Source organism: Nerophis lumbriciformis, linkage group LG21 (assembly GCF_033978685.3).
Source record: "Nerophis lumbriciformis linkage group LG21, RoL_Nlum_v2.1, whole genome shotgun sequence".
Classification (NCBI taxonomy): Eukaryota; Metazoa; Chordata; class Actinopteri; order Syngnathiformes; family Syngnathidae; genus Nerophis; species Nerophis lumbriciformis.
Window position 1 is genome coordinate 14,189,952 of NC_084568.2, and position 7,452 is coordinate 14,197,403.

A 7,452-nucleotide genomic window follows, 5' to 3' on the forward strand; every position below is an offset into this window, starting at 1 on the left:
ACGTGGAAGCGTCGTTTTGAACTGGAGTGCTGATAGCCAAGTTTCCAAGTGCGAAGAACCGGCTGAGTCGGCACAACCCAGGTACCGTAGCATTGGATGTTGCATCAATCGGTGCCCGGTAGGGCAAAAAAGTACCGGATCAGGGACCTATTCCTACCTGTGAAACTGAAGACTCTCTCAGCAAACACCACGGCATGGCCAGAAGATCTCGGGGTGACAGGTTTAGGCTCTGATAAACGGAATCTTCCTGTGGAGCCCAAAGTTCAAGGGCAGTCTCTCGGTTCGTAGGCTCTAACAGCTGCTCCTTGTATGTCTTCATTTTCTCCACGACACTTGGCTTTGACAGCCTCGACTTGAATGTTTTTTCCTCTTTCCCGTGAGGGAGGACTTGACTGATTCGTGTAGCTGGGCTAAGAAAATAATTGATTTTCACGATTTCAGTTCTCATTTTTTCAATAAAATCTGTTAGGAACACAGCACAAACGTTGGATAAGAATTTAGTTTTAACCAAATTTTTAACAAAATAGTTAAGCCTGACACAAGCTGCGATGGCAAAAAGAAATTCACGTGCAAAGGTGATAAAGAGCCAAAACACAGCCAGGAAGTTTTGGTATTGAAAAAAAAAATAGCAATGTAGAAAAAGTTGTATTGGCACTAAAACAAGTTTTGGTGTTGCAACTTGTTGAATCAAACAAATAAATACAAACATTCTGGTGGATATTTTTGACAGGTTTCTTCAATGCCAATCTTCACATATTTTCCACACTGTTATTGTTTTTGTGTGTTTCGCAGGTTTTCATTTTCAACTTCTCCTTTTTCAGAGTCGCTTCTGGGTTTTACGGTTTCCACTTCATGAGAGTGACTTTTGACGTGGAAGGCGGGGCCTACAACCAGTTTACCCGAAAGCAGTTCTACGTGGACATAGGCTTGCAGGTAAAACACCGTAGAAGAAGACAAGAGGACAGAGGAGGTCTTTTGATGGGCGTTTGGCAAGACGGACCCGGTTGCGTGATTGGCCCCAGAACGATAGACTCAGCCCGTTGATAGGCTCGGTAGAGATGTACTCACGGAGTTCTGTTTTGTTGGCTCCATTTCTGTGACTACGTTTACACTGCAGGCCAAAGTGGGCCAAATCGGATATTTCCGAAATCTGATTTTTTTCCAGCTGACTGTTTACACTGCAAGTAAAATGTGATCTTTATCAGACTACAGTGTAAACGCTCCAATGTGGTCTTGACGTCACTTGCATGCGCAGATTTATAAAGTGAAAACAAAGGAAGTTGACAGTACTCTTAGGTTAGGTTAGGTTAGGTTACTTTACTTTATTAGTGCCCGAAGGTAAACTTGTTTTGCAGCAAGCAAGATCAGGACATCCGTTTAAGCATACAGAAAAAGTAACATCTTAGATATGCAATACAAAGACCTACCACATAACCAGCATCACAAAGTACTCAAAGTTCCTCATAAAAAGGATAAAACATATACAATCCCAATCAGATAAGATGTGGGACAAACCAGAATAAAACTCCATAATAAAATAATAAATAAAATAATAAATTGCACTAAAACAAATATAGGCAAAAATGGGTACGACAGCTTATTTAGTTCTGTGATGGCAGCTGGGACTAAATACATCTGTACCGTTTTGTTTCTGTAAATCAGGGGTCGGCAACCCAAAATGTTGAAAGAGCCATATTGGACCAAAATTACAAAAACAAATCTGTCTGGAGCCGCAACAAATTAAAAGCCATATTACATACAGATAGTGTGTCATGAGATATACATTGAATTGAGATGACTTAAAGGAAACTAAATGACCTCAAATATACCTACAATTTAGGCATAATGATGCAATATGTACATATAGCTAGCCTAAATAGCATGTTAGCATCGATTAGCTTGCAGTCTTGCAGTGACCAAATATGTCTGATTAGCACTCCACACAAGTCAATAACATCAACAAAACTCACCTTTGTGCATTCATGCACAACGTTAAAAGTTTGGTGGACAAAATGAGACAGAAAAAGAAGTGGCCTAAAACACGTCCTCGAAAGTCGGAGAAAGTTATACATGTAAACAGACTACGGCGAGTTCAAGGACCGCCAAAATTAGTAGGACAAAACGGTGCCCGCCAAATACCTGAGTCAGTGAAGCATGTTTAATATAAACAGTGTGCTTTATAACAATTAGGGGGGTTTGTGTCATGTTTGTCCTCCTACAGAAACCATATTAAAACAAAAAATTATTTTTTTTCCCCTCATCTTTTTCCATTTTTCATACATTTTTGAAAAAGCTCCAGAGAGCCACTAGGGCGGCGCTAAAGAGCCGCATGCGGCTCTAGAGCCGCGGGTTGCCGACCCCTGCTGTAAATGAACAAGGAAGTGCTACTACTACTACAAAATAAAATAAAAGTTGCCACACCTTAAAAATAAGTGGGAATGGATTAAATAAATAATAATAAATGGGTTATACTTGTATAGCGCTTTTCTAACTTCAAGGTACTCAAAGCGCTTTGACAGTATTTCCACATTCACCCATTCACACACACATTCACACACTGATGGCGGGAGCTGCCATGCAAGGCGCTAACCAGCAGCCATCAGGAGCAAGGGTGAAGTGTCTTGCCCAAGGACACAACGGACGTGACTAGGATGGTAGAAGGTGGGGATTGAACCCCAGTAAACAGCAACCCTCCGATTGCTGGCACGGCCACTCTACCAACTTCGCCACGCCGAGTAATATCATGTAATTAAAATTAAAGTACCGTATTTTCCGCACTATAAGGCGCACCGGATTGTAAGGCGCACCTTCAATGAATGGCATATTTCAAAACTTTGTTCACATATAAGGCGCACCGGATTATAAGGCGCACCTATGCATCCATTAGATGGAGCTGCGCTAAAGGGAATGTCGACAAAACAGTCAGATAGGTCAGTCAAACTTTATTAATAGATTACAAACCAGCGTTCTGACAACTCCGTTCACCCCCAAAATGAATGAACAGCTGTTTTATTATTTTCCCCGAGGTAAAGTCAGTGACGTGGTGTTTTGTTTATCTTTTAACAACAGCAAGGTATAACATGTAGTGCAACATTTATATCACATAGTGGAGGGGGACTTTTCCCTGATTCAATAAACAGGTAAAAAACAGTGATACTGTTATGGTAAATCAAACATTAGTGCAGTCACAATATAGTAACACTCCAAATAGTGCAGAGCAATAACAATATATCAATAACTCAACGTTGCTCAAACGTTAATGTCACACAACACAACACACAAAATAAACATGTAAAGCTCACTTTATGAAGTTATTCCTCATCCACGAATCCCTCAAATTCGTCTTCTTCAGTGTCCGAATTAAACAGTTGAGCGAATACAGCATCCAACATGCCCGACTCCGTCTCGTCAAAGCAGTGACGTGCGGTGAGGTTGATGGCTGGTGAGGCACTGACTTCATCACAGTCAGATTTACAAACATATGAACCCTAAAGAGTATCTTATTCACCATTTGATTGGCAGCAGTTAACGGGTTATGTTTAAAAGCTCATACCAGCATTCTTCCCTGCTTGGCACTCAGCATCAAGGGTTGGAATTGGGGGTTAAATCACCAAAAATGATTCCCAGGCGCGGCGCCGCTGCTGCCCACTGCTCCCCTCACCTCCCAGGGGGGGATCAAGGGGATGGGTCAAATGCAGAGGACAAATTTCATTACACCTAGTGTGTGTGTGTGACAATCATTGGTACTTTAACTTAACTTTAACTTTACACATACAAACTGTAGCACACAAAAAAGCACATTTAATAAAAAAAACGTTATTATGGTCTTACCTTTACTTAGAAATTAAGTCCATGCGCCGCAACTAAAGCCCTCACTTAAACTTTCCACGTGCAAGATTGAATCTATTTAAAAAAGTGTAACCGAGGGTTTATAAATGTCGCCTATACTGTATGAAACTACAAAATAACAAACACGGAGGCTCCAGTTTACACGAGGACCACTTTATTTACATTCTTTCAAAAACCTCCGCAACGTGACATCACTTTCGCTCTTAGCGCCTTCAAAATAAGAGCTCAAGGCATATACTGTATAACAGCGCATAACAGGAACTTAACATCACAAAGAGGAAAGCCCATGAAAATAGGTTACAAAAGTTATTTAATAAGGAGCCAAAAAGTGCAAAAACAATAATGTTCGTGTTGGAGGAGTTGTGAATTAGATACACCTGCAGTCTGCAGGTGTATCTAATGGTGTGTCCCAGCAGTCATTCACAACTCCTCCAACACCAACATTATTGTTTTTGCACTTTTTGACTTCTTATGAAATAATTTTTTTTAAATAGATTCAATTTTGCATGTGGAAAGTTTAAGTGTGGGCTTTAGTTGATATAACAATTCTACGGCGGGGGTGCAGGAGGCGAGCCTCAGCCAGTGCGTCTTTTGCAGCCGTTTTATGATCGCTCAGCACAAGAAATACTTTACACACATACAGTTGTTGACAAAATACACTGTACATTATATACCTCAACTAACTAAACTATGGAAATGTATAATATAATTTATATAGCAATACAGTCTCACTGCACAGCAGGCCAGCAGTTTGCCGAGTCATTGCGCAATCCATGTTGCGGCACTGAGTGACGTGCCTCAACTGGCTGCTGTTCACCGCACCGTCTCTTCTCAGTATTTGAACGGCAAATGTGAAAATTCAGCGATTTTGAATAAAAATAATCTAAAACTGGTGAAGTTAAATGGAAAATAACTTTATAGTATAATCACTGGATACATATAACAATTTAAATTTTTTTTTTTCTTTTTACATTTTTTTTCTTTCCATGATGGCAGGTGAGGCCCCGCCTCACCTGCCTCTAGTGACTGCACGTCACTGCGTCAAAGTCATCATTAATGGAGTCAGTGTCGCTGCTGCTCTATTCCCGTGTTCTACTGCGTGACTGATCGTCTTAAGTTTAAACTCTGCGTCGTAAGCGTGTCTCTTAATAAGAGCCATTTTGGGGTCTTTACATAAACAAACAAATGGAAATCAAAACAGCACGCCTCGCGCAGTCATATATCCCAGCATGCACCGCGCGCTTCTTCTTCTTCTACGGGGGCGGCCGAAAATGAAGTCGGCGGCTGCTTACCGTAGTTGCGATTGATTGATTGATTGAAACTTTTACCTGTTGGAGGCTCAATATCTGTCCATATATAAGGCGCACCGGATTATAAGGCGCACTGTCAGCTTTTGACAAAATTATAGGTTTTTAGGTGCGCCTTATAGTGCGGAAAATACGGTACCAATGATTGTCACACACACACTAGGTGTGGCGAAATTATTCTCTGCATTTGACCCATCACCCTCCATCAGCCCCTGGGAGGTGAGGGGGGCAGTGAGCAGCAGCGGTGGCCGCGCCCGGTAATCATTTTTTGGTGATTTAACCCCCAATTCCAACCCTTGATGCTGAGTGCCAAGCAGGGAGGTAATGGTTCCCATTTTTTATAGTCTTTAGTATGACTCGGCCGGGGTTTGAACTCACGACCTACCGATCTCAGGGCGGACACTCTAACCACTAGGCCATATATACAGGTATGTAGTGTAATATTTTTGGGATGGTTCTAATCTTTTTATGGCTGTTAAGTAGAGGCAACACAGACATCTATGTTAGCTTTATTTTTACGTACGTAACATGTAAGCAAATATGTGGGGGGGCTGGTTGCTGGTGGGGCCGGGGCGGTCCTCCCGTCCGGGTGCGGGAAGTCTCTGGGCCCCTCGTGGTGTGTGGTCTCTCGCTGGCTTGGGGGCTGGCCGTCCCATGCTTCTCCCGTGCCTTGTCCTCTGCCAGGCGCGTCTGTCTATGGCCCTGCTTGCCCTGCCGGGTGGCACTGTAATGTAGTGGGGATCCTGACGTTGGCCGGCCTGGCTTCGTGGGGCCGGTGGTCTCTTGTTCCCTGGGCGCCGCACCTGCTGTCTTGGGTTGGGCTCTGTGGGCGGCTGGGGCCATACTTTGGCTCCCGCACACACTGGGAGACAAATATATTGTACATACAAATACACATACCTACACAATTATACAGTACATACATACACAGTACAGGCCAAAAGTTTGGACACACCTTCTCCTCATTCAATGCGTTTTCTTTATTTTCATGACTATTTACATTGTAGATTGTCACTGAAGGCATCAAAACTATGAATGAACACATGTGGAGTTATGTACTTAACAAAAAAAAGGTGAAATAACTGAAAACATGTTTTATATTCTAGTTTCTTCAAAATAGCCACCCTTTGCTCTGATTACTGCTTTGCACACTCTTGGCATTCTCTCCATGAGCTTCAAGCACGCCTGTGAAGTGAAAACCACCATGGAGACCCCGGACTGTTAAACAACTTAAGCTGTATATCAAGCAAGAATGGGAAAGAATTCCAACTAAAAAGCTTCAAAAATTGGTCTCCTCAGTTCCCAAACGTTTACTGAGTGTTGTTAAAAGTAGAGATGTCCGATAATATCGGCCGATAAATGCTTTAAAATGTAATATCGGAAATTATCAGTATCGTTTTTTTTTAATTATCGGTATCGTTTTTTATTTTTTTATTAAATCAACATAAAAAACACAAGATACACTTACAATTAGTGCACCAACCCAAAAAACCTCCCTCCCCCATTTACACTCATTCACACAAAAGGGTTGTTTCCTTCTGTTATTAATATTGTGGTTCCTACATTATATATCAATACAGTCTGCAAGGGATACAGTCCGTAAGCACACATGATTGTGCGTGCTGCTGGTCCACTAATAGTACTAACCTTTAACAGTTAATTTTACTCATTTTCATTAATTACTAGTTTCTATGTAACTGTTTTTATATTGTTTTACTTTCTTTTTTATTCAAGAAAATGTTTTTAATGTGTTTATCTTATTTTATTTTATTAATTTTTAAAAAAAGGACCTTATCTTCACCATACCTGGTTGTCCAAATTAGGCATAATAATGTGTTAATTCCACCACTGTATATATCAGTATCGGTTGATATCGGTATCGGTAATTAAAGAGTTGGACAATATCGGAATATCGGATATCGGCAAAAAGCCATTATCGGACATCCCTAGTTAAAAGGAAAGGCCATGTAACACAGTGGTAAAAATGCCCTTGTGACAACTTTTTTTTGCAATGTGTTGCTGCCATTAAATTCTAATGCAAGAATAGTTTCTCAATTTGAACGTTAAATATTTCGTCTTTGCATTGAATTCAATTGAATATAAGTTGAAAATGATTTGCAAATTTTTATGTACGATTTACACAACGCGCCAACTTCACTGGTATTGGGTCTTGTGTAATCAACGTTGTATCAATGTCTTGTTCCTGCCGGGATCTGACCCCTCAACTTCAGCCCCCTCCTCCGGTATACAGGTCGAAATGTGTGACAAGAGTGAAGACGGGGGAAAATGTTGCAAT

General features: G+C 41.2%; 1 long non-coding RNA gene across 1 annotated transcript in view; it reads left to right on the forward strand.

Annotated features, from left to right (window-relative positions):
- Positions 1-7,452, forward strand: part of LOC140679676 (uncharacterized) — a 108,419-nt gene that overhangs the window by 65,839 nt on the left and 35,128 nt on the right. Inside the window, exon 2 of the long non-coding RNA XR_012051045.1 lies at positions 822-933. This is a non-coding gene — a long non-coding RNA (uncharacterized lncRNA). The remainder of the gene's footprint in view (positions 1-821; positions 934-7,452) is intronic.